A 26,795-nucleotide genomic window follows, 5' to 3' on the forward strand; every position below is an offset into this window, starting at 1 on the left:
CACACACACAAACACACACACACACACGTCTAATTTCCCAGCTGCCTCTCCAGCAGTCCTCCTGGAGACGTTCTCATTATCTGAGATGGAACGTCTGCACTTTCCTAGGAGAGGGAGGGATGGAGGGATAGATAGATAGATAGATAGATAGATAGATAGATAGATAGATAGATAGAATAACTGGACACACACACACACACACACACACACACACACACACACACACACACACACACACACACACACACACACACACTTCGGCAGCAGTGACTTGATTTGCAACCTCCATGTTTCCACTGGGAAATCCGGGCAGTGAGCAAAAGGGGTAGTTCAGGGTGGAGGGGGAAGCAGGGGGACGCAGGGACAACAAAAGGGGGTAGCAAGGGGGAAGCAAGGGAAAACGAAGGGAAGTGGGGGTAGCTGGGGTGGGGGAATGAAGGAAGCAGTGGGGGAAGCAGGGGCAAATGGAGAGTCGCAGCGATAGCAGGGGCGAAGTAGAAATGTCGGCTAGTTGGGGTAGCTGGGGGAAGCACGGGAAAACCAAGTGAAGTGGGGGTAGCCGGGGGAATGAAGGGTAGTGGGGGGAGCAAGGGGGAAGCAGGGGGAGCTGTGGGAAGCAGTAAGAGATGAAGAGGAGTGGGGGAAGCAGGGGCAAACTAAGAAAAGTGGGAAGCAGAAGGGTAGCTTGGATGGCAGGGGGAAGCAGGGGTAGCCAAGGGAAGCAGGGGGAGATTAAGGGACATCAAGGTGGCAGGGGAAGTAAGGGGCAAACAAAGTGGGGGAAGCAGGGAAACAGCGAGTCGTGGGGATGGCAGGGGCCAAATCAAGAAAAGTGGGGGAAGTGAAAGGTAGCCTAGATGGCCAGGGGAAGCAGGGGGCCAAGTAGAGATGTTGGGGCAGCAGGGGGTAGTCGGGGAAACGATGGCTTGTTGGGGGTAGCTGGGGGAAGCACGGGAAAACCAAGTGAAGTGTGGGTAGAAGGGGGGAATGAAGGGTCGTTGGGAGGGGGAAGCAGGGGTAGCTGTGGGCAGAAGTAAGAGATGAAGTAGGGGAAGCAGGGGCAAACGAAGGGTAGCTGGGATGGAGTCTGCAAGCTGAATCTTTGACATGCTAGCATCTTGGCGCAGTTGCAAAAGCTGAAAAAATGGCCCTGTCGCCTTCGTCATTCGCCGGCGGCGGGGAAGAAGAGCTGCAGGATAATTTGGTTTCCCATTTTCTGGACACATGAGGCGATGATTGCATCAGGGCCAGGCAGCCTGCGGCTAAATCAATGCTAACGTGCTAACGGCAATCTGCTGAGGAAGCGGTTGCAGCGTCCCGCGGGCAGATTTGGTCTCGTCGTTTCCCAGATCTCATCGATTACGGTCCCATTTTTAAGGGGATCAAAGATGGGACTTGTTGGCAAAGGACACGTTCTCCTGCCTGCGGTTTTCTTCAAAAGTCCAAAAACAAGAAGTAGCGAGAAGAAGCGCCACCTGCCTCCGATTGATAATGGGTACAAGTACTAATAGTTGGCTGGCTTACTTTCCGCCTTTCAGAATGCAATTCTCGAGACCAGAACTGTTCTTCTGGATCAAGGTGGCCTAAACCCTGGGGAGGGAAGTGCCTTCAGGACCATCATGGAGGTACACGGCCTTGGGAAGAAGCTCCACAGCTTGTGCTTGCTCAGTTCGAGCAATTACGCCATCTTTGACGCCTCAAACCTCCTGACCACGCAATGCTAGACGTTAGCAAAGCCGCTGCTGACCGGCAGTTAGCGTCGGTAGGCTGTGGCGCCGCCGCCCCCCCAGAGCCTCATGCTCCAACGGATGAGGGTCTTATCCCGATTGTCTAATTTTAGACTTAAAGGTGCTTAAAACGGAGCTAAAGCAGTGATTAGACCACATCCTCAGCAGAGTCCATGGTGGCAGCGACGGCGACCTGGAAACGCCACGCTTCAGTATCAAATCAATATCATACTAAACGTCATAAGCATACCGAGAATCCCTTCTGTTGGCCTGCAAGAGGTTGTCATGGATCAGCAGGACTGAAGGACATTAATTGTCCATCCTCAGAGTAGGCCGACCAGGAGACACCCTCTGGTCCCCCCTGGACCCCCAAGCATACAAGTCAGGAAGAAGAGGCGCCAAAGGGGATGTCATTATTGAACGATCAAACCCAAATCAACAGATGCCTTCCAACAACCCCCCCCCCCAGCCTCTCGAATCCGCATCCCCCCCCTTTTCCAGGTGCTGACCCACAGCTCGTGACCATCGGTGCAAGTCAGCATCCACCACTAGCAAAATCTTGTTGAAATCCTCTTGTTGTGGCAGCTGAAGTTGAATTTCTTCAGCTCTAATGACTTGTGGGGAGTTTCCTAAAAAACTGCCAGGTTTTTTGGGCAGATCTAGATTATAGTGGCTTGTTGTGTAAATGGAAGAGTTGATCTGCAGAAATCAGGTCTAAGGGAGTTGTTACTCTAATGGGAGTGCCGTTCAATGGAACAAAAGAGCAACTTAGTGGGATTACCTGGATTGGAATGTGAAAAGGTGAAGCTAAACAAAGAAGTGGCAGCTGTTGGGTCACACGTACTGAGGCTCATGTAGACGTCACCAGGGGCTGGTTCTTGTGGTGGGTGTGTCCTGGTTGTTGGAGGGTGCAGAAGGTCCTCGTCCGTGTATTCAGAAAGTCATTAGAACTGAGGAAGTCTCTCAGATGACGGCTGAAATGTCTTCAAGTGAGGGAATTCAAGTTCAGTTGCCACGACAAGAATTCACCATGACCTGGATGACTGAGAACCTCCGCAGGCATCTTAACATCATAAGCATACCGAGAATCCCTTCTGTTGGCCTGTAAGAGGTCGACATGGTTCAGCAGGACGGAAGGATGTTCATTGTCCATCCGCAAAGTGGACCGACCAGGAAACATCCTCTGGTCCCTCCTGGGGGACCCCGAGTTGGTCCGAGGCCAGAGGAAAGGTATGGCCCCCTTCTTCGGGCCCCCGTGCATACAAGTCAGGAACAAGAGGGGCCAAAGAGGATGTCCTTATTGGATGATTGAACCCAAATCAACAGACTCCTTCCGACGTTAATGAGTGATAGCTCCCGAGCTCCTCCCCCAGGGAGGATCTGAGGCCCCTCCTTCCAGGTCCTGACCCCAAAGCTCATGACATCACCACAGCTGCCAAGTCTAGCACCTCCCCCACGGAAAATGGATCGATCCACCGATGGAGAACAAACTCCTGCGAGGTGGCGATGAAGATTCAGCACCGCAGGACTTCATCTCTCCCAAAAGGAGAACATTTCACTTTTGTTCTCCGGAGCTTGAATGACCGCCGGCGGCTCCTCGCCACCGAACGCCTCGCGAGCACTTGTCCAACGTTAATGGGACGAAAACAGCCGGCAAAAAAGACCCAACGGGCCGCGATTCATATCCCCCCCGCCCAAACCCGGGAAACTCTTCCCCCGCCTTAATTCCGGTATCAATTTGAGATTAATCTTTAAGCAAATAAACGTTATAAATATTCCTCGGGAGGCGGCGTGGAGCCGCGCCGCCGCCCGCAGGGGCTCCCTGGCATGAGTACACCCCATAAATATTTGATGTTTCACAGGGTTTATATGAAGACGCCCGGAAAAACGCTGAGAAGTTTTGTTTTTTTTTAATATATATAGCCGCACCGTATTCCCGCTACTCCCGAAAAATCCAATCCGAAGCCCCGGCCGGCCCTCGCCGGGCGGCGCTAATACAACACGTGGCCTGTTTTTCAGGAGCACTTAAATAATTTGTAATCAACGCAGCCGCGGGATAGATGACACAGTTCCTCATTAGGATCTGCTCCCTCTCGCTCTTTCGTTCGCTCTTTCTCGGTTCCATCGCGGCGAGATCTAATCAGCGAAGGCTAATTTAATTGCGTCGGGAGATGGAAAATACTACAATCTGATACGTCAGAAGGGGCCAAGGTCCTCCTCCGCCTCCTCCTCGTACTCCGATTTCTACTTTTATTTCTTTGTCGCACGAAGGCGTTGGCGTCAAAATGCGAAATTGTCATTTTCCACGCTGATTACGCGTCGATGTGAAGAAGCAGGAAGTGGCGAGGGATTGTTCCGAGTCCTCCTCCGAGGCGCAGGGTTTCCGTCTCGCTCCTCTTTCTGACTTGAGTTGTTCGGAGAGGAGTTCGTGGAGACGGTTTTATCTTCATAATCATTACTTTGTCTTCACGGACGAGTCAAGTTGTTGACTTTTCCTTTTTTTGCAACCTTCTCTTTTTCCGTCCGATCACCGCGTTCCAGTTTAGCGGCGTTCCCAGCTCTCAAAGTACATGATCGGCATTGGCGGCGTCACCAACAGAGGGAAAACCACCTGCCCAACTGTTGTGTCGTCCACCAGGACGACCTCTTCAAGCCCCAAGATCGGGTTGAAGCTGAAGATGGCTTTAAGCAGAACGGTGCCACCACCGCTCTGGACATGGATGCCACCAGGAGTACCATGACACCATGTGAAGTCTCATGGTGTCAGTGACACCCAGGATACTGAGAGTCTTTCAAAGCCCGACCAGGAGAAGACCTACATTGCGGTTGTTGTGGGCTTTTTTGGTGGTGGGTCTTTCCTGGTTGTTTGGAGGGTACAGAAGGTCCTGGCCCGTGTATTTGGAGACTCCCCATATGTCATTGGGGCTGAGCTGTCTTCAAGGGAAGAAATTCAAGTCCAGTTGCCACGGCAAGAATTCACCATGACCCGGATGACTGAGAACCTCGGCAGGAATCTTAACATCGTAAGCATACCGAGAATCCCCTCTGTTGGCCTGTAAGGGGTCGGCGTGGTTCAGCAGGACCGGAGGACACTTGTTGTCCATCCTCAAAGTGGGCCGACCAGGAGAAACCCTCTGCAGGGGAGGTACGTCCCCCTCCCTGGGGCATACAAGTCAGGAACAAGAGGCGCCAAAGAGGATGCTCTTATTGGACGCTCGAACCCAAACCAACAGACTCATTCCAACCTTAACGAGTTGGGGCTCCCGAGCTCCTCCCCCAAGGCTAGGCTCCGCCCCCGGCCTTCCCGCTTAACACCTACCAACGTTCGATTGACATGCTGAACCAACAACCGTTAGCACGTTAGCATTGACATGCCGAACCTTTTGTCCATCTCATATGAAGAATGCAATGAAGAGGAGGTGCTAAAGCTGTGCCAGACCCCTATGGTCTGTCTGATGGTCTTGCCTGGCTCATGTACTCGAAACACAAGAACATCATCAGACTCAGGGGTTCGACTTGTGCTCAACTGTTGTGATGGAACGTCCTGCGATATCTTTAAATAAAAGTAATGCGGCATTCAAGCTAAGATATCGGAAGTTTCCACGTGATATAATATGGATAAAAAACACAACGTGGCGCCGGGTGATGTATCGCGAGTGACACAGAAGCCGACGGCCCGCTAGCAAACATCTCGTCAGCCCGTCCGCGAATCACGCCGCCGTGAATCAATAATAAATGCGCGGGAGGCGTCGTCAAACATTGATGAGGCGTTGACGCTTTGATCAGAACAAGAGTTACACCAGATCCGCCGCGCCGCCATCCGGGACGCCGACGCGCCGGAGACGGGCGCTCGTGGACGGAGACCTGCGGCTACCGTATACATCCGCAAAGCCAAGCTATGGCAGGAGTGCGGGGACTCGACGCCGCCTCCCCCAGGCTGGAGGCGGAGCTTAATCCGTCCAATAGCACACGCCGATGGCTGCGAGGGAGATAAGAACGCAACAACATCATCTCGCCAGCGTTTGAGGAGCAGCAACGTCCTGATCTTAGAAGTCTCTTAGAAGGTACCAGCAGCTATGGTGCCAGCTTCCGGGCTACCGAGCTAAGGTGCTAGCATCCAGGGCGCTAGCTAAGGTGCTAGCGTCCAGGGCCTGAGCTAAAGTGCTAGCGTCCAGCCAGCTAGCTATGGTGCTAGCGTCCAGTCAGCTAGCTATGGTGCTAGCATCCAGGCAGCTAGCTATGGTGCTAGCGTCCAGGATGCGTGGAGGAGAATGTCACACCCTGCCTGCTGCCGTACCAGAGTCATTACATTTTACTGTGAGCACTTTTGTTTTCCCAGCCTCTCACCATCTCACTCCTTCACCATCTCACCCCATCTCACCCTCTCGCCATCTCAGCCCACCCCCGTTCACCGTCTCCATCGCACTCCTCACCCATTCACTCCATCTCACACTCTTCCCATCTCACCCTTTCACCCTCTCTCCATCTTACCCTCACCCCATCCCCATTAACCCTCTCCATCTCACCCCATCTCACCCTCACCCCGTCCATCTCACCCTCTCAGCCCTCACCCTTTCAGCCCCTCTCCATCTCACCCTCTCCATTTCACCCTTTCACCCTCTCTCCACCTCACCCCATCCCCATTCACCCTCTCCATCTCACCCTCACCCCAACTCACCCCTCACCCATTCACCCTCTCCATTTCACCCTTTCACTCTCATTCCATCTCACCCTCACCCCATCTCACCCCTAACCCTTTCAACCCCTCTCCATCTCACCTTCTCTCCATCTCACCCCTCATCCCCGTCCATCTCACCCCCGGTCCATCTCACCCTCACCCCATCTCACCCCTAACCCTTTCAACCCCTCTCCATCTCCATCTCACCCCTCATCCCCGTCCATCTCACCCTCTCTCCCTCCCAGCAGCATATTTACTCTCCTTCTTTTCTTGCTTGTCTAGTAGTTTCCTCAGCGTGCAGCTCTTCCTTCCTGCTGGGTGAGATGTTTGCTCAGCCACGCAGCAAAGACATTAGAACACTCTTTTTTACATTAGAGCACAAAGTCAGAGGTCTCGTTGCCCCCCCGCTCGCCGCCACCCGCCGTAGGAGGTGGCGAGGGAAAGGAAGGCCGCCGCCTGACTGGTCGCGTGTCTCCGGCGCGGCGCCCGCGGCGCCACGCATTAAACATGGCATCGCATTAGCGTGTCATCGTCGCGGCGACGCTCCGATGACCGCCATCGGGACCGAAGAGGCGGCGCATTGTTCACGACCGTTTCACGAAAAGGAAAAACCTGCCGGGGCCCGAAACGGGACGCCGCGATTGGCCTGTGGAGGTCACGTGATCGGCGCTTGCCATGGCAACCAGACGCGGCTGGGTTTATTTCCTCGGATCGATCACCGCTGGATCGGCTCCATGTACAGAATTAAACACGCCGCATTGATCCGGGCCCGTCGTGTGTGTGTGTGTGTGTGTGTGTGTGTGTGTGTGTGTGTGTGAGCTAATCCCCGGGATCACCCTCTGTGATGTCAGCGAAACACACACACACACACACACATGAAATGAGCTGAATCCTCGTGGCAGCATGGTTTCAGACAAACTAAACACCGGCGAGTTCTGCAATCAATACTGCTTCTCCTAAAGTCCGGAAGTGTGTGTGTGTGTGTGTGTGTGTGTGTGTGTGTGTGTGTGTGTGTGTGTGTGTGTGTGTGTGTGTGTGTGTGTGTGTGGCCTCCATCCTCCTCCGTTCTTTGCCGGTTCCAGCGCTAACGGGAGCCGCAACAGCGGCAGGAAAAATGGCTGTCGAGTTGAAATTCGCCACATTAAAAGTTAAATATACTACATTTAGGTTCAATTTGTCGAAAATGAGAAACTACAGGATTCTTCCTCCGGGGCGACGAGGTTTCCTCTCCTCTTTCTGACTTCCGTTGTTCAGAGAGGAGTTCGTGGAGACGGGAAGTCACCGATTCCGGAGTCTCCGAACGCCTCGTAATGGTTTTATCATCATAATCATTCATTCGTCATCCGTATCGGACAAGAGGAGAGGCGTAAATATCTTGTAAATATCACTGTAAATGAAAGTAACACGACACACAAGCCATGATATTGGAAGTTTCCATATAATATAATATGAATAAATAAAAAACATGGTGGTGGGTGAGGTACTATGAAGGTAGTTGGTGTGAGAGAGGAGGATCCAGAGAACGGGATTAGATGGAGAAGGTGGATTCGCTGTGGACACCCCTGAAGGGAAAAGGCCAGAAGAAAAGACGAATTTGTCACAGGGGTGCAGGACATGTATGACCGAGACCAAGAGATGACTGAGATGGTTTGGACATGAACAGAGGATTGCTCATGTTCATGTTCGCACTGGTTTTCCGTTGAAGATGAATTTGTCACAGGGGTGCAGGACATGTATGACCGAGACCAAGAGAAGACTGAGATGGTTTGGACATGAACAGAGGATTGCTCATGTTCATGTTCGCACTGGTTTTCCGTTAAAAATAGCTAATGATTTTAGCATTTTAGCATTTTCCTGTGAGATGTGACAGAGGAGGATACAGAGAATAGAGTCAGATGGAGAAGGTTGATTCACTGTGGAGACCCCTGAAGGGAAAAGCCAAAAGGAAAAGATGACTCTGTCAAAGGGGTGCAGGACATGTATGGCCGAGACGGTTTGGAAATGAATACATTCTGTGCATGTCCAAACCATGGTGAAGATTTGGGTAGAAGGTTGCTGAAGGTGGAGCTGTAAGGCAGGAGGTCTCGAGGAAGACCAAAGAGAAGATGGATGGACGTAGTAAGAGAGGAGGATCCAGAGAATAGGGTGAGTTGGAGAAGGTGGATTCACTGTGGCGACCGATGAAGGGAAAAGCCCAAAGCAGAAGAAGAATATAATATGCTACATGTTGTGTACAAAAAAACAATAAGCCTGAGTGAGTGGAGAACCAGGGCTTTGGTTTGAAGACTTGCCACAAGAACTCTTTCATGGACATTCACTCATTCACTGAAATGAAAAATGCACTGAAAACTGTTGAAGCAACTGCACTTTTACACTGCTATCACTTTTTTTGGCAACTGCACCTTCGCACTGCTGTCACTTCAAAAATTAAATCCTTCCAAATCTTCCTCTGTATAACTCGTCTTCATTCTGTGTGACAAATGGTCTATAATTTTGTACTTTTGCACCGTGGCTCTTACAGCACAGTGTGCCCTCACTTTTCGCGTGACTTAAGTTCAGAGCCGCCCCGCGAAAAGTGATTTTCCACGAAGTAGAGACGTATTTACAGATACATTAACCCTCGACGGACCTCACTTAACCCTTTACCAACCTCCTGCAAACTCTTATCAACCCACCAGTCACTGGATTACACTTCCCACACGATTACACAGTACACTAAACACTTTTCGGTAACTGTAACGTACAATAAACATTGAGATACAAGAAAACTTTCTTAATTTACTGAACTGTAGATTGGTTAATGCTGTAATAGCGGCTAACTTCAGGAAAACTTTTGGCTTCCTTTAACATAACGAGAGGTATTATCTTTTCTGCAATAGTCAGCATCTTCCCACTACGCTTGGGGTCTACACCAGACTTCTGGGTCGATGCCGGGCGTTCAGGAGGCACCGTAGAGCGTGAGGTATCGCAAAGAAGTGAAAGACACTTTCACAAACTAAATAGCAGAAAGTGGACGGTATTCACACTTACGCAAATGGCAGTGAAGCGGACCAGGACATGTATGCTTGGCACGACCTACGAAGAGATCAGCCCCTTTTCTCCATGAACCAATCAGCATGAGGAACGGAACATGTTCAATCAGCCAATAGCACGCCAAGTGGGGATCTACTAGCCAATGATATACAACGGTAGAAGCGAGAGTTGGCGATGCTGGGTATCTTTGTTCGGCAAAGGAGATTTTCTATTTTATTTATTTTATAAAATCAATTTTTTGCGTAATTTGACTAAAAAAACGTCCAAAAAAATTAAAATGCTTCAGAATGATAAATCCTGAGAACTGAAGGACAAAAAAAAAAAAAAAAAAAATCAGCAAAGTGGCAGAGGCTTGAAAGCCCAACTGCCGAGTAGAGAGGGTCCACTCTACACCACATGTTGTGGACTACTAGTTTAAAACAACAAGCCTGAGCTGGTGGAGAACCAGGGCTTCAATTTTGAAGACTTGACATCGACCTGCCACAAGAACTCTTTCATGGACACTTACTCAGCCACTTAAATGAAAAAATGCACCGTACAACTGTTGATGCAACTGCACCTTCGCACTCCTGTCACTTTAAAAATCAAACCCGACCGAATCGACCTCGGAATAACTCGTCGTCGTTCTCTGGGACAAATTATTGAAAAATGTTTTGTACTTTTGCGGCTATTTCAATGAACATTCGTCAGTATCAACAAAAAGTTGACTTTGACTTGACATACAAGTCAATGGACCAAGTGTGCTGTTCTGATCTTGTACATTCATTCATTCATCCTTTATTCCAGCCTATCGGAGCTGTGATTGGCCGAGAGGCGGCGGGTCACCCTTGGACACGCAACAAATCACCTTCTCTTCAAAATCTTCTCATCTTGGCAACTGGACTTTCTTCAGTTGAAGACGTTTCAGCCTTCATGCGAGAGGCTCCTTCACTTCTACTGATCTGTGGGGAGTTTCCCAAAAAAACGGCCAGTTTTTTGGGGGCGGGTCTAGATTGTGGTGGCTTGTTGTGTAAATGGAAGAGTTGATCTGCAGATGCTAGGTGTAAGGCCGGTTGCTATGATGATGGGGTTGTCATCAAGAGCAACTTAGAGGGATTACCTGGACTGGAATGTGAAAAGGTGGACTCAGGCTCATGTGGACGTTGCGGTCTATATGCGCAAATCTGTCTTGGTATCGGACAACAGTACGGCGTTGTACGTTTGTGAAAGGCTGTGCCCAAGGCGGCCTCCTCTGTTCAGAGATGGTCTTTCTGTTTGGACAAAGATGGCTTCTTTGACTCCACTCTTGAACCATCAGTCCTTTCTAGCCATACATGTCTGTCTCCAAACGAATGGCCCTGGTCCTCCAGATGGACCGCGGAGTCTCATCCTGAAGTGGTGGCTCTCCTGTGTTGGACCATCCGTTTGTCCTCACTGCAAGTGACAGCAGATACCACATTTTCTATCTTCTATCTAGGTGTTTTCCAGTTGGGGTGCCCCCTTCTTTGGCCTCAAGGTGTCCTGGGGTTTGACATGTGATGGTATATGTTAGGAGTTTCTCCAAAACACCAGCAACATACGGTATGCCCGCGTCCTTTCGTTTGTCGTCGTCTTCCTCAGGTCCAGTCGCCGAGACGAAAAGATTGACAAGAATTCACCAAGACTTGTATGACCGAGAACCTCCAGAGACACATTCACCCTCTCATTCACACGTTCACGTCTTCTAGAGGAACCCGGAAAAAAAAACATGGCCGCCGCGCCCCTCCCTTAGCCGACTTACAAAGGAGGGCGGATGAGAGACACTAATAGGGATTACAAGAGGACTGCCTTCGTGTTTCACTCTGAATGCTAAACACACACACACACACACACACACACACACACACACACAGTGTGCCTTGCATTGCGGTCACATGACCTACTGTACAGTATGTAGGTTGATTCTTCCTCCATCATTCGCTTTACTTCAAAGCCTTGTTTCTTTTTTTTTTGCTGCTGCTGCTGCTGCCGTCCCCAGGGGGCGCCTCGCTACCCCCCCCACACACACACATCACACACACACACACACACACACACACACACACCATAAACCCCCCCACACCCCGGCCTCGTTTCACTGTTTTTGTCAAAACAGCGAGTCGTCGGCAGATGGGTTACACATCGTGTGTGTGTGTGTGTGTGTGTGTGTGTGTGTGTGTGTGTGTCCAAAGTCTCTGTGAAACAAGTGCTGCCTTCACACCAGGTCCCAGGCATCGCCCGACAACCGAAGCGTTCGCACGCCATCGGGCTCAAAGCTAATGCGGGTTTCGTTTGCTGCTAACGCCACATTTTGTGCTGAGCAGCTGTAACTAAACCTCCCCCGTTCAGAGATACATCCCATATTTCCTCCACAGACGTTTCCATGCATGAGCGGAGCTAACAAGCCAGTGAGGAAGCAAAAAAAAACAAAAAAATGCAATTTCTTGTTATTTAATAGCCGCCGAAAGCTAGCAGGACATGATGCTAGCAGCTAGCTCCATCAGTAAGAGGCATACCCTCTTTTTCCCAGAGTGTCCTAAAAGGTCTGCATGACAAACGCTGAAGGTCATATGAAGGTCCCCGGGGATACCCTGACCTAGATGACCAAGATGGCCGGCGCTGTCAATTGAAATTGTAGCATGAATTCATTTCCAGTGAAGCTCCTCCTCGTGCTTGGACTGTGGGAGGAACCCAGAGAACCCTGAGGAACCCCACTTGGAGAACATGGTAGACTCCACACAGGAAGGCCCAATGTGGGAATCCAACCTCGGACCTTCTAGCTGTGAGGAGGAAGCGCTAACTGCTGCGCCGCCATGCTAAACCCAAAATAAATATACATGGGAAGATGTTGGTATTGCTAATGCTGGCAAATACAAATATTGTCGCAATGCTACCAGGACTAGCATGGGACGTGATGTAGAGTAACGTGAGATGTTTGCACAGAATCCAAGCCGCGGACGTGATTGGATTAATTATTGAGCGCGGCCGTTCTGCTTCGCGCGACACCGTAGATGTTTTTTCAGGCTAACTAGCATGCTTTCAAGTGACCTTGAGCCGCCTTTGTGTTTTTAAGTCAACGCCAACGCCGCTCAACCGAAACCCGTGCTCACCGGAGCGCCAATTAAAGGCGGGAAAACACAGATTAATTCAGCGAACGTTCAAAACCTCAGTGGGCGGTTCGGCTCGTAGCGCGACGGCTGCCAGAAGCTACGCTCGCGCCGCGCGCCGAGGGGGCGTCGTGGACGAAACAAGATCAAGTCATTTGAGAAAAAGCACCGTCCGGATCTTAAAAATAAAAAGCGTCCTCTAATGAACGCATGTGCGGCTAACGTGCTAGCACTCTGGATGCTAGACCCTCGGTTCAGATCGTTGGCTCCAGCTGCTTAATCCCCTTCGCCCTCCGCGAGTAAGCAAGACGAACGCTAACGTATCCCTTTATTTACTCTAAAAAGAGTCTCTAATTGGCTGAAGCGAGCAGGAAGTGGGCGGTCCATCTCGAGTCTGCACCTAAGAGACCCTGCCGTCGCCAGCTGGAGCTAAAGCTACGTAGCAAAGGTTCGAAAGCTGTTAGAATACAGACTAAAAACGTAAGGATGGAGCCAATCACAGAGCATGTAGATGTGAGAGATGGGACTTCATCTTGACTTGTCACCTGTCAATCAATGTTCCCATCAACACATTTGTATTTCTTACTCAGGGTCCAAATGACCCGCTGGAGCTGACCTCCATCTCTCAAGATGTTCCTCCACCTGCAAACATGAAGGTTCCTGTCCAAGCTCATCTGTCAGCCTGTCAATCACCAGGGCAAACAAGGCGGGGCTCAGAGGAGATCCCTGATGGAGTCCCACCTCCACCCTCAGAGGTCCACCCGCTATGGAGAGCAGTCAATACCAGCAGGGAGATACCGACAGCTCAGGCTGCAGTAGATCCAGGACTACTACGACTACTCCTCGGGGTTTTTCCCTTCAGAGGTGGCCACAACGAATCCACCTTCTCCATCTCACTCTATTCTCTGGATCCTCCTCTCTTACTACGTCCATCAATCTTCTCTTTGGTCGTCCTCTAGACCTCCTGCCTGGCAGCTCCACCTTCAGCAACCTTCTACTCAAATCTTCACCGTGGTTTGGACATGAACAGAATGTGTTCATGTCCAAACCGTTTCGGTCATACATGTCCTGCGCCCCTTTGACAGTCATCTTTTCTTTTGGGCTTTTCCCTTCAGGGGTCTCCACAATGAATCAACCTTCTCCATTTGACTCTATTCTCTGCATCCTCCTCTCTCACATCTGAAAATGCTAAAATGCTAAAATCATTAGCTTTTCGACGGAAAACCAGTGCGAAAACCAATAATCCAGAGGAAAAAGCAGTCCGGGATTCAGTTCCATCTGAGGTTCTCCAGGTTCTGGTTCGTCCTGATGCGACGTCGCCAACCAGATCTGGGGCTCCATCAAATGGGCCAGTGTGTGTGTGTGTGTGTGTGTGTGTGTGTGTGTGTGTGTGTGTGTGTGTATGAGTGGGGGGGGGGAATCAGCTGGCTGCTCGGGCAGCGGCGGGACAGAAGCTCCTTTCATTAGGAAGCAGGAACAACACAACAACCCCGCGAGTCCCTGCCAAAGCAAATAGCCTTTTATTCAATCTACCTGTTTTCCATTGAGTTAATTAAAGCCCGCCGGAACTCCGGGGACGAGCAGGCGGGGGGGCGGGGGGGGGCAAGGTTAGGCCTTCGGAGGCTGTGATTGGCTGACGGGCTGCGATGCAGAGTAGCAGCTCAGCGAAGCGATCCTCTGAAGGGCCCGCTAATGAACCATTGGGGTGGTGGTGGTGGTGTGTGTGTGTTGGCTCTCATTTTGGCGCGCATGGCTACACACACACACACACACACACACACACACACACACACACACACACACACACCGAAGCTGACAAGCTAGGGTTCGGTGCCAGCGGGTCGGCGCCCGCCGGACCGAGAGCCGCCATCCGTCCCATCACAGATGTTTCATTATGCAGGATTGTTTTGGGGCGCCTGGGGCAGGAGGAGATGGCACCCCTCAGGGGTCCAGGACATCTGAAGCCTGAACACACACACACACACACACACACACACGCACACACACAATCCATACGTAAATGTACCCTTACAGACCTGGATGGGTCAGTTGTCAATCACAGAGCCACATTTATGGCACTTTTCCACCACACAGTTCCAAAACAACAGGACTAGGTTCTTTTTTGGTGTTCCTGAAGGCCACTTACTGGTAACCTGAGGTTTTCTGGTATGGAATTCTATGTGCATCTTGAGTACCTGGTTCCATGTGCTTCTATTTGGTACCCCGAACTTCTTCAGTACCTGGTGCACTGCTCTTCTTTCGTATCTGGTACGCTGTACTTCTCCTGTAGCCAGTTCCCTGTACTGTTTCACTACCTTGCTCTTCTTTAGTACCTGGTACCCTGCTCTTCTGTGGTTCCTGGTACACAGTACTTCTTCAGTACCTGGTATCCTATGATTCAGTGCCTGGTACCCTGCCTTTGTTTGGTATCTAATACCCTGTACTTCTTCAGTACCTGGTGCCATGTACTTCTTTAGTATCTGGTACCCTGTACTTCTTCATTACCTGCTCTGGTGAGGTTCCAAGTGAGCCAAGCTGATACTAAAACATGACCTCAACAGACTACCAACTTTTAAAACAGCGCAATGGTGCTACATGTTAGCATGGCTGCTGCTGTGTCTTGCCACCTGTAGCCTTCTCTGGATCTGTCGCAAGAAGCAGCGGGTCCACCTTCACCACCATGTCCTTGCAATTTGGTGCCACCATGCTAGTTTGTCCCCGCCCACACCGAGCAGGTTCCGTGGAGAATTGGCGAAGCACCAAAACCACCATTGACCAAAACAAGCCTCCCTCCATGCTCTCCTGCCTTGGTTCTCTTCAGGACTCCAAACTATCCACCAGTGTGAAGGTCTCTGGACCCCGATTGACAGCCGGTCAGTTTATGACAGCTAGTTTATGGACTGCTGAAGGAAGACGGAGAACCTGGCTAGAACCCAGCCAGGAGACCACAGAGGCTCCAAGGCTTCTTGTAATTCAAGGGTTCTTTTCGCTTCCCTGATTTACGGACCCGATGAACCTTCGGCATTCGGTGCCGTTGATGCGTTTCCCTCCAGATGGAACGCGAGCCAATGGGGAGCAACGGATGGACGGGTGAAGGTCGGATGACTGACGAGTCCAGTAATGAACCTGCTCTCAAAACACCCGGAGTGGCAGAAAGACGACGACGACTAATTTGCTGCTAAACACGAGCTGAAATGTCAGCTTGTGGAACACGTGAAGTCTCAGCGGGAAGATACCGAGGTAGATGTGAGGTGTGTGTGTGTGTGTGTGTGTGTGTGTGTGTGAGAGAGCTTGTTAGCAACAACAGAAAACAACAACACCAACAATAAGATTGGCATCACTCTATTTGTTTTTATGGTCGTGGGGGCGGAGCCAATCCCAGCTGACATCCAGCGGGTGGGCGGAGCTTAACCTTGAAGGGTCGCCTGTCAATCACAGCGCCACATACGGCAGCCAATTACATTTCTTTCTCCCGGGTTTTGTCGGCTCCGAGAGCTCCGGGACGAAACAAATGTTAGCTTAGCAAAACAGAACCGCGAATGCTGCTAAGCTAACCTGGGAGTCGGGGCCGCTCGGTGGCGGACGGTTTCTTTTTGACTTCCGCAAAAACGCTTCGACCAACGTCGGTATGTTTTTCGGGTGAGAGGGGGCGGGGCCAAGACCAGCTGGCACTCTGGGGGCGGGGCTTAACCCACCTGTCAATCACAGGCTCACACAGAGAGACATCCACCCGTTCACAGAAGAGCCTTCAGTGAACCTGCTGGCTGTGTTCGGACTGTGGCAGGAGAACGGAGAACCTGGAGAACATGGGAGGAACCCATCTGGAGGACCACCGCAGGTTCACTGAAGACTCTGGATACTCCAGAAGTGTAGATGAGAAAGGGAATGACGGATGGATCCGTGTGTGACCCTGTGGTTGACGGGGTCGTCGATGAATCTGCTGACTGGTTTTGGACGGTAGAAGGTGATCCTGGAAAGAACGTGGGTAGGACAACATGGAGGCGACTCAGAGGACCACCGCAGGTTCACTGAAGACTCTGGATTGTCCAAAGGTGTCGATCTGTGGGTTGCCCTTTTTTTCGGGCAGTCCATTAAGTCTTCGCTGAACCTTCAGACTGTGTTTGGACTGTCGGAGGAGCACGGAGAACCTGGAGGTCATGGAAGGAACCCACCTGGAGGACCACCGCAGGTTCACTGAAGACTCTAGATTGACCCTAGGAGTAGACTAATGCTTGGATGTCTCCATGTGACCCTTTTTTGCAGCAGTCTTCACTGAACCTACTGACCAAAACCTGAGCTTCTGTGGAAGGCAGGCGGAGAACCTGGCAGGAGACCATCCAGAACCAAGCTGACCAAAACTTGAAGATCTCCAATATTTCATCTTGTCGAGTTTTACGTTCTCTTTACATCCCACTTTGTTTTCAGAGGCAGACGGAGAACCTGGGAAGAACCCGGACAGGAGAACACCAGGGCCTCTCTCAGAACTTCATGAGGTTCTACAGACTTTGAAGGTATAATTTACACCCTTCCGTTATGTTTGTTTTGCGTTTCTTTCTTCTTTTTCGTGGTTTTCAGAGCCAATCAGAGCGCTCGGCTCGTCTCCTCACTCTTTCATATCCTCTCCCTTTCACCTGTTCAGTCACAATGAATTAAACCAGACGATGCACACAAACGCACGATCCGCCCGGCTTCATTTTCCTCAAATATTCAAAACGGTCGCTTCTAAAATTCTCCGCCCGAAACAGAAAACGCGCCGCCGTAGATGTGGATGGTCCAAGCTGAGAAGGTCTTGGACCCATCAGAGCTAGAAGCATACCGAAGTTCCCGACCTTGTTGACTACATCGACACGGTTCCACCAATGTTCCACCGGAACTCCGCCTTTCAGGGAAGTCAGGAATGGCTTCTCTCTGGGGCCTCCATGTTCTCCTCCCTTGGTCCTCTCAAGGTTCTCCATCTTCTCATAGTCCAAAAACAGTCAGTAGGTCAGTTGAAGTGATCGGTCGGGTGTGTCCATATGATTGACATGTGAACCGGTCAACTTAAACCCCGCCTCTTGCTAAACGACAGCTGTGATTGGCTCCGCCTCCTCACCGATAACAGGATGAACGTCTGCAGAACCGGCCAATGGAAACATAGCGTGTCATCAGCTGTTGCGGCGGCGTAAAATGACAACGTCTCTGAGGATTCAAGATGGCCGACACCCAACGCGGAGTCTGAGGACCTTCAGATCTTCAGTCACCGATGAATTATTGAGGCTTGCATTAATATCGCCCTTGTTTGGTGTCTCCATCTACTTTATCTCTCTCTTTGATCCCCTTTCTGATAATTGGCTGGTTGACTGCGGTTCTTCGGCGCTGCAACGCCGGTCCCGCCGTCAAGCGTGGAGAAAGAACGCTGCTGCGGAAGGAGATCCGGGGGGGCGGCGATCGGCAAGAGATGCAAATGTGCCTGCAGGAGGCCGGCGCGCAAAAAATGGGGGGTTAGCTTAGCACGTGGTAAAGTCAGACTGCTGCGTTATTCAGACGTTCACAGTGACGGGGACGAGTAACTGCAATTTCCTTGTGTTCTCCGGGTGGCAAGAGTGTGTGTGTGTGTGTGTGTGTGTGTGTGTGTGTGTGTGACTTCATGCAGCGAGCGGAGTCCGATTATTTATTTATTTGCTTTAGCGCAACCTTTCCAACGAGCTACAGCATCTCAGAAACTCAGCTTATCCAGCACTCAGGAGCCTAACCCAGCTGCTATTGGGCTGGACCTGCACCTAGACCTGGACCTGGACCTGGACCTGGTCCTGGACCTAGATCTGGACCTGGACCTGGACCTATCAATCAGAGGCCCACCATTCACCCTCTCATTCACACATCTGGGCAATTCAGGGTTTCCAAAGAACCTTCTGCATGTGTTTGGATGGTGGGAGGAACCCAGATAAACTCCAAGTAGACACCCAAGAACATGGGGGCTCCACAGAAGGGACCGGGTACCTTCTTGCTCAAAGGTGCAACCCTCTCCAACCCTCGCAGATGCCTACAAAGTAGACGGCGATGGACGCAGTGCGGTGGTATGCGAGTGCAGTCGGCTATTTGTGCCGGGACGTCCAGAAAGTCAAAGCCATGATGACCACTTGCGGGCGTCCAAACTCATCCGTCAGCAGCTGGAGCAGAGAGTCCCAGACCTCCCACTACCCGGTCACATGGTCCAGCTCTTCTGGCGGGATCTTAAGGCGTTCCCAGGCCAGCATGGAGACATAGTCTCTCCAGTGTGTCCTGGTTCTTCCCCAAGGGGTCCTCCTGGACGGACATACCTGGACTACCTCCCTGTCCAGGAGGCATCCTCTTGCCCGGACCACCTCTTCTGACTCCTCTCTAAGCAAAGGTCCGTTCTCACCCTTTCTCCAAGGGAGAGTCCCACCGCCCTGTGGTGGAAACTCATTTCGGACGCTTGTATCCGTGATCTCGTTCTTTCGGTCGCTACCGGCAGCTCGTGACCGTCGATCGGTAAATTGAGGTCGCTTGTCGATCTCCCGCCTTCTCTTCACTCCTGAACAAGAACCTGAGATACTTCAACTCCTCCACTCGGGGCAGGACCTCTTCCCCGACCCGGAGTGGGCACTCCACCCGTTTCCAATTGAGCGCCGCATCCAAACTCAAGAAATTGACTAGTTTAGTCGTCAACGTCGTCAAAGTAGCCCAACAATTTTAGCATTTAGTGCCGCTAGGGATGGAAGTCAGCGCGGACCAGAAGCTATCAGGTGCTATCAAATCCCCTCATCCAAGCATACCGAAGTTTCAGTTGTGTTACTTTCAGGAAGTGAGCAGATATTACTCTGGGTAAACGGCTCACGCAGGAACACTTCAGCTGGGAAAAAATAAAATAAAATAAAAATACAGGAAATGAGACGCGGCCGCAGCTCGTCATTTCGTTAACAACGGAGAGCCAATCTGTGGTGGAAAAACAAAGGGGCGAGGTTTTAAAAAGGAAATGAAGGGCGGATGAGAGGAATAAAACAATGGTCCGTTCCGAGGCAGTTCCAGCCAGAAAAAAAACAAAAAAACCCTAAATGCGCGTTTTGGTTTTCCGGGAGTTTCAAACGCTGTCGTTATATGTATTTATTCTCCATCCGTCCCCGGTCCGATTTGCATAATGTACGCAGCGCATGCAGGGAAACAAACAGAAATCCACAAAGGAGACTTTTAGCTCCCACATTAGCTTGTCTGGCGCCGCCGCTACAGCAACTTTTTTTTTTGTTTCAGTCAAAACGGCGCTCCCCCGGCGCCGCCTGGAAACGACTTCCAGGGTTTAGCGAGGGGAAGGGGAGGCGGTGGAACAGGTGGCTGCTTCGGCGCCCGTTCATTAAACATCACACGCACTTCCAAAGGTACTCACCGCTATTGAATTAGCGACACGGCTAACGCGCTAACCCCCCCTTTATACGGTTACAAAGCACTCATTACAGGCCACTGCTAATCCTTAATAAGCGCCGACTGACCGCGGCGCCCAAGCTAACCGCATATTAAATCCAGAGTCACGGCATGTACTTCAGTTACTGCGTAGTAGCATGAAAATGAGACCGCTAGCGCTAACGCATGATAGAGCACTACCTCAATAAATAAGAAGACAATAAATAAGAAGAATGAGCGCAGCGCGGCGCAGCGGTTAGCACCTCGTAGAAACACAACCATGTACTTCAGTTACTGCGTAGTAGCATGAAAATGAGACCGCTAGCGCTAACGCTTGATAGAGCACTACCTCAATAAATAAGAAGACAATAAATAAGAAGAATGAGTGCAGCGCGGCGCAGCGGTTAGCGCCTCGTAGCAACACAACCATGTACTTCAGTTACTGCGTAGTAGCATGAAAATGAGACCGCTAGCGCTAACGCTTGATAGAGCACTACCTCAGACAGGCCATGTGGTCAAACACAATGAAGACAATAAATAAGAAGAATGAGCGCGGCGCGGCGCATCGGTTAGCGCCTCGTAGCAACACAACCCCTGGTTGGTTTCCTAACATCCAAAAAACGCAGGAGGTTCACGAGACGCGTGAACCCTGAGAACGAGCGGTCCCGCTCCCTGATTGGCCGCCTCTGAATGCGGCTCTTTGATTGGACGACCAGCGAATGAAGCATGTCTACCCGTTAAGTTAGCCTTCCTGCTCGGTTTGTAAAAATGGAAGCTTCCATAAAAGGTCCGGTCTGTGCTTTCGGAGGAAAAAAAAAGTCCTGAATTTACAGTTTTCCAAGGGTTATAGAAACGTCCTCAAACACACCGCCGGGACTTTATCGGATTTTTCTTTTTTTCACAGGCAGGAGGAGGACGACTTTTTTAGCGCGAGCTGATGGACGAGCGGGCCGTTGGCTTTTTATCGCCTCTTTGAGACTTTTATGACTCCGCCGGCGAGTCTTTCACCCTCGGTAACAGGAGGACGCCTCCCCTCAAATTGGATTTAAGGTGGGAACCCCGCTGACGCCGGCGGGGATGAAGAGGAGGCTGTGTGTGTGTGTGTGTGTGTGTGTGTGTGTGTGTGTGAGTGTGTGTGTGTGATATGATCCATCAGAGACTCTGGTGAATTCATGCACAAAAACTCGCCGGTGAGATCCAGCGCCCGCCTGATTAGCCCCGTCTTCTGTCGCCATTATCATTCTCTTCCACCAAAGTATTATCATACGGATCGGTGGGGTGAACAGATCAGAACTGACCAGGTTCTCCAGGTTCTCCAGGTTCTCCGGGTTCTCCAGGTTCTCCGGGGTCTCCAGAGTTGCTCAGACCGACACGTCCTACTAGCGTTATCGCTAATGCATACATGAATGAATGAGGTCCAACCTGTTGCTAGGACGTCACCGAAACACGCTGGGAGATACATGGCCTTAAACGCCCTTACCTTCACTTTTTTTGGGGGGGGGGGGGGGGGCGTAACCATGGCGACAAGCCCCCGTACCGTCTCTCAGACAGGCACGTGATTGAGTGGCGCCGAGTTTCGACCCTCCGCGGAGAAGGTGAATCTAAATACTAGCATCTTAACGCCGCCCGCAAACCGAAGCGCGGCCGAAAGAGGCCGGATTTGGTGGAAAACCTTCTTCCTGCCAGGAAACCCTTCGCTTTTCCCCTCCTCGCTTTTGAAACGTCGGAATCGCCGCCTCCCGTCGCGCGTTCGCGCAACGGGTCCCGCCGTTAATCAAAGGAACGTCGGAAGAGCCGAAACAAGCGAAAGAAAGCCGTGGCGGGGGCTGAATTAGACTCCGGCGGGCGTCCCTCCGCCTCGGCGCAGAAATAATTCAGGGAGCGACGGAACAGCGGGTTCCACTTTGAGAACAGAAAGGTCTCCTGATGCGAGCGGCTGCCGGGCGCCGCTTCGCCGGCAGACGCCCGTCCTCGGCGGACATCTTTTCTTTTTATACTCCCTAAATAAACACCATTTCGGCCTGAGAACCCACATCCTGCGGCCGCGGGGAAGAATCACACACTCGTGAACGTACGAATGTGTGTGTGTGTGTGTGTGTCTATTTCAGGAACCCCGGTTCTGCCCTGCAAACACATCAAACGCACTGTCGCGGGAACGTTATAGTGCCATTAATGCAGCCAATTACTGGTCCTCCTCCCTGCGTGTTCAGATGTAGGTCACTCGGCGCGGCGCTGCGCTAGGCTAGGCTAGGCTAGGCCCGCCCCCCTCCTCCTCCTCCCGAAGCCCGCGCACGTGAAGGTGGCGCGTCGTAATCCCCCCCCCCCACCTTTGCATGCAAGAGCGGGATCTGCAGGGCGGCGCCCAGATGGCCCCGGCGTGTCGGCTCCGGCAGGTGGAGGGCATATGGACGGCACGCCGCTAACCCAAATGCCGCTTCCGCCGCCTGTCAAGGCGAGAAATGTTTACTTGGCAGCGCGTGGCGCGTCCTCCCGCTCCGGCCAATCGCGCGGCGGCAGAGGCGGCGCGCCCGGCGAGAAACAAGGCCCGCGAATCCAGGGGGGCCAAAGAGCAGAGGGAACGCGGCCCCACGCTTGGCCGCCCTTTCCGCCTCCGGACGTTTGTTTCCTCGCCGCCTGGCGCGGCGCCGCCGCCGTAACCGAGTCAACACGGCTCCATTACGAGCCGTCACAACGCCGGCTGGCGGGGGAGGTGACGTGAAAGCGGCGCCCGGATTCAAGAACTCGGGGTCGATTCCGACTTGAATTCCGCGGATCTTCTCGGTTCCGATCCGGCGTCGGGAAGAGAATCCATCAATAAATAAATGCATTATTTTGAAAACAGCGAAGGTTCATAAATATTGGGTGTGTTGCTCGTTCGCGGCTCCGGGACGGCCTGCTCCTCCCCGGTATCCATGGTAACCGGCAGCAGTCACGGGAATATTCGGGGTCTGGCGGGGGGTTTCGAGCGGAGTCGACGCGTTAGCGAAGTCGTCGGACCGAAGGACTCCGGACGCCGCCCTTCTCGCCGCACCAGGACGAACCGGCCAATCAAACCCGTCGGACCGATTTTAAACAGCGAAAATAAGAAAACCTCTTCTTGCCGTCCCGCGAAAACATCCCCGACGGACAGGAAGGCGGAGTTTAACCTTGACCCGTCAATCCTGCGCCTGGAAGCGCCCGAGGCACGGAAGCTAGCTAGCTGTGACGGATGAGACGTCGCGCCGAGGCTACAAATGAACACTGGAGTTGTGAGCGCTTCGCGGCTGACGGGGCAACAGGCGTGTTTCCATGGCGACCGCCGTCCCTTTCGGTGTCCTTCAAAGGTCTCGCATCGCCGGCGCAGTCAGACAGTGAACGGTCAGCGGCCGAGGGAGGTTTTCATAAAGTTAGCGGTTAGCATTGTAGCCTCTCCGGAACGAAGGCGAGCTCTGAACTCCTGCGATCGGTCGGAAATCGGGGGCGGGTTTCGGTTACAGAGAATCGGCCAAAAGGCGTGCGGCGATGCCGAGCAGGCGGCGGGAAGCGGATCCCGCCGCCGAGCCTTCGCGCTCGACTTCGAGAACGCGTTCCTCGCCGTCTCGCCGAGGGCGCCCTCCGGTCGAGCCGCGATCAAAACCCTTCGGACGAAAATCAATAAAGAGGATTTGATTTTCCGGATGAAAGCGAGGGGACGGGTGTCGTCTTTCAGAGCCGCTCGGGAGGCGGAGCCCGAACCGAGGACGCCCCGGAGGAGACGGCGCTCCGACGCCACCCGCGGAAGATACACCAACCTCCAGGAACATAATCATTAGCAAATTAAAGAAGAAGAAGTTCTGGGCGGCTCCGGGGAAAGATCCCGACACTCCGGCTCCTAACACGTGTGACATATTGATTCAGGATTAACTCGCCGCCACAGAAATGTTGCTATGAATAAGCCTATTACACGCCGCTCCGGTGGGAAGAAAGGGGCTGTTAATTGCGTCCGTGTTGAGCGCTCGGGGGTCGTGTTCGCCGCCGCCGCCGCTCGGACGCCATCGCCGACCGGCTCCGGCTGCAGCGTTAAAAAAAAAACCCTCCAAATCGCGGCCGGTGTGATACCTAACTCGTGGGAACAAGTTAGCCCACGATGCATGTTGTCACTAAAACAGGTAAACAAGGCGTCAACCGCTATGATGTGTTTATCTTGTGGCCACGAAATAATTCAAACGCAGGGGAAACCTGGGTTATCAGGGAATGATAATAAAAGCTAGCGATAGCGCCGCTATTTTGGGTTTTATCTCACAGGAACGAGATGATACAAACACACTGCCGTTTTACTAGCCGCCGCCGCGCATTTGGTGGCCACAAAATAATCAACCGCGGGAACGAGATCTTACAACGACGCCGCCGCCGATTAATCCGAGCGTGGGAACGGCTCGTATCTCGCCGCGTTTTCCCCCCCGGGGCGGCTAAAGCGTGGGAACGAGATACACGCCTCCCCGGTCGTCCAGGTCCCGGCGAGGCTCAGGACGCCGGCTTAGCGCACGTCAGCGCCGGCGCTCGCCGACATATGTGCCATTATTTATAGCCAGCAGATCCGCTGAGAGGCCCCGCGGCTGCTTAGGGAGGGTATTATTTGCGAGCCCGACCTGGCCGCCGCCGCCGCCGCCGCCGCCGAGCGCACGGGGACATTTAGCGGCGAATAAAAAACACACACAAACAAACACACACGCTCTCTCAGGAGCGGTAATAATGTCATCCAAACAAGAGTTACGGCCGCCGGCGCGGTTATTTACTCGATCCCGAGCGATGAGAGCAAACACCGGCGGAGGTGGAGGGCGGCGGGGGTAAATAACCGGCTCCCGTGTGACACGTCCGCGCACGCCGCGCTCCCGTTTAGCGCGCAGGAGAGGCAGAGCGAGCGGCGGCGCTGGCAAATTTAAGCTATGATTACCGAGGGATTAGCGGTTTCACTCTGGCGTGGAGCCTGGGAACTCGGTGATGGAGGTAGATTAATAGCCCCGCCTCCTCCCCCCCCCCCGTCCGTCCAATCGGGAGCGCCCGCTCGTCCGAGCCGCACGGCGTCCCGGCCGCCGCCGCACGACAGGGGAATGTGTGTCGGGAGGGTTGAGGGTAAGTCAATTAGGGCGTGGCCGTAATCCCAGGGGGGCAAAGGTCATCTTTTAGTGGACAGTGGGATTAGATTCCACTGTTTGTGTGTGTGTGTGTGTGTGTGTCTGTGTGTGTGTGTGTGTGTGTGTGTGTGTGTGTCTGTGTGTGTGTGTGTGTGTGTCTGCAGGGCCATGCATTATTCAGCCACCTTCCAAGTCAAGGTTGTGAACTGTGGAGTGTCTTCATGAAGGCCACCTGCGCGCACACACACACACACACACACACACACACACATATACACACACACACACACACACACACACACACACACACACACACACACACACACACACAAGCCGTGTTTAATAGGCCGGGTTGTCGGGCTGCGACTCTACTGACCCCAAGTCAGGGACATGATTGTTATTAAAGAGAAAATTTGGAGGCGTGCTGACCTTTGACCTCATCAGGGGGGGGGTTAACCATACATTTAATTCTGTTACCACACACACACACACACACACACATTTTATCTATTCATTTTACTTCCACATATTTGAGCATTTATTCCATTTTTTAATCTAATATCTATTCCAGCTTCATTTGTTGACATATTTTTAAAAATCTTTATATTTTCCTGCAACTCGTAAGTCGGAGCGGCGGAAAGAGCGACGATGCGCGGGGTTTTTCCGCGGGTCCGCGTTGCGGGGGCTTCACGCGGGTTCCACGGGTTCCGCGTGAACACCGGCATGGGAGTGCGCATCGGCGTGCAAGCGTGCGTGATCGTGCACTCGAAATTCCGTCCCGTTCGGTCCGAGGTTTCGGAAAAAAAAGGACGCGGAGAAACGTGTGTGTGTGTGTGTGTGTGTGTGTGTGTGGGGGGGGGGGGGGTTCCACGCACGGAAGTGTCACGTAAAAGCTCCCGCTCGTGTCGGGTCCCATGCACACGCGCACACGCACACTTCCAAGTGATCTGTTATCGCGTGAAATAAATAAATAAACAGATTCCCGCGCCGGCGGCTCCTCTTACCTCGCGCGCGTCCCGGGCGTCCTCCGCCGTCCGCGCCCTCCGGTCCGGTGCCGGTTCCGGTTCCGGTTCCGGCCGTCGACGACGTCCACCGCCACGCGAGCTTTTCCCCCCACTTTTATTCCACGCGGGGTTCAGTAAGTTCCATCTCCGGCGCGCGAAAGCTCACGCCGCCTCCGAAGGTCCCGGATGTGCGGGAGTTTGCGGGGAGGGGGGACAACTTCCTGCGGGGTCAGACGCGCCCGCTGCGGCGGCGGCGAGGAAGGAGCGTATCCGGTCAGACGGCGGGAGGAGAAACATCTCCCTCCTCCTCCCTCTCGCTCGCGCTCTCTCTCTCTCTCTCTCTCTCTCTCTGATCCGGGTCCTTCCTGCTGGCGGAGGAGGCGCGCGCGCGCACGCGCACGGACGGGACCGCGCGCTGCGATCCGATCGCCTCTGCAGCGGGCTTGTGCGCGTGTGCGCGCGGTGTCCACTTACGAGGACGGGGAAACAGACACGGTGACGTAGAATCTCAAAGGTCAGGAGTACAAGTCCTGCACCCAGCATCTCCAGCGCCCTTCCCCATGCTGCAGAACTTCAAGGCCCGGTTCTCAGGGCCTCAGGGTTCCGGCGGAGAACCCGGCCCTCCTTGCAGAGGTCATTGAGGCCTCCATCTGAGGAACCTCCGCACCTGCACCCTGGAGCTACAAGGTTCCCCAGGTTCCTCTCCTGCTGTGGGGAACCCTGCGGGGGAACCTGTGACGGAGCATCGAGATCCGTTAACA

The 26,795-nt window shown here is 52.7% G+C and overlaps 1 protein-coding gene across 1 annotated transcript in view; it reads right to left on the reverse strand.

Annotated features, from left to right (window-relative positions):
- The window catches only part of lrfn2b (leucine rich repeat and fibronectin type III domain containing 2b), a 103,620-nt gene extending 77,252 nt beyond the window's left edge, over positions 1-26,368 (reverse strand). The window contains exon 1 of the mRNA XM_086143451.1: positions 26,035-26,368. The gene's annotated coding sequence lies outside the window, so the exon portion shown is untranslated. The remainder of the gene's footprint in view (positions 1-26,034) is intronic.
- Positions 26,369-26,795: the final 427 nt, after the last annotated feature.

Source organism: Fistularia commersonii, chromosome 36 (genome assembly GCF_037954325.1).
Source record: "Fistularia commersonii isolate RoL2024-O1a breed Wild chromosome 36, RoL_Fcom_v1.0, whole genome shotgun sequence".
In the NCBI taxonomy this organism is placed as follows: Eukaryota; Metazoa; Chordata; class Actinopteri; order Syngnathiformes; family Fistulariidae; genus Fistularia; species Fistularia commersonii.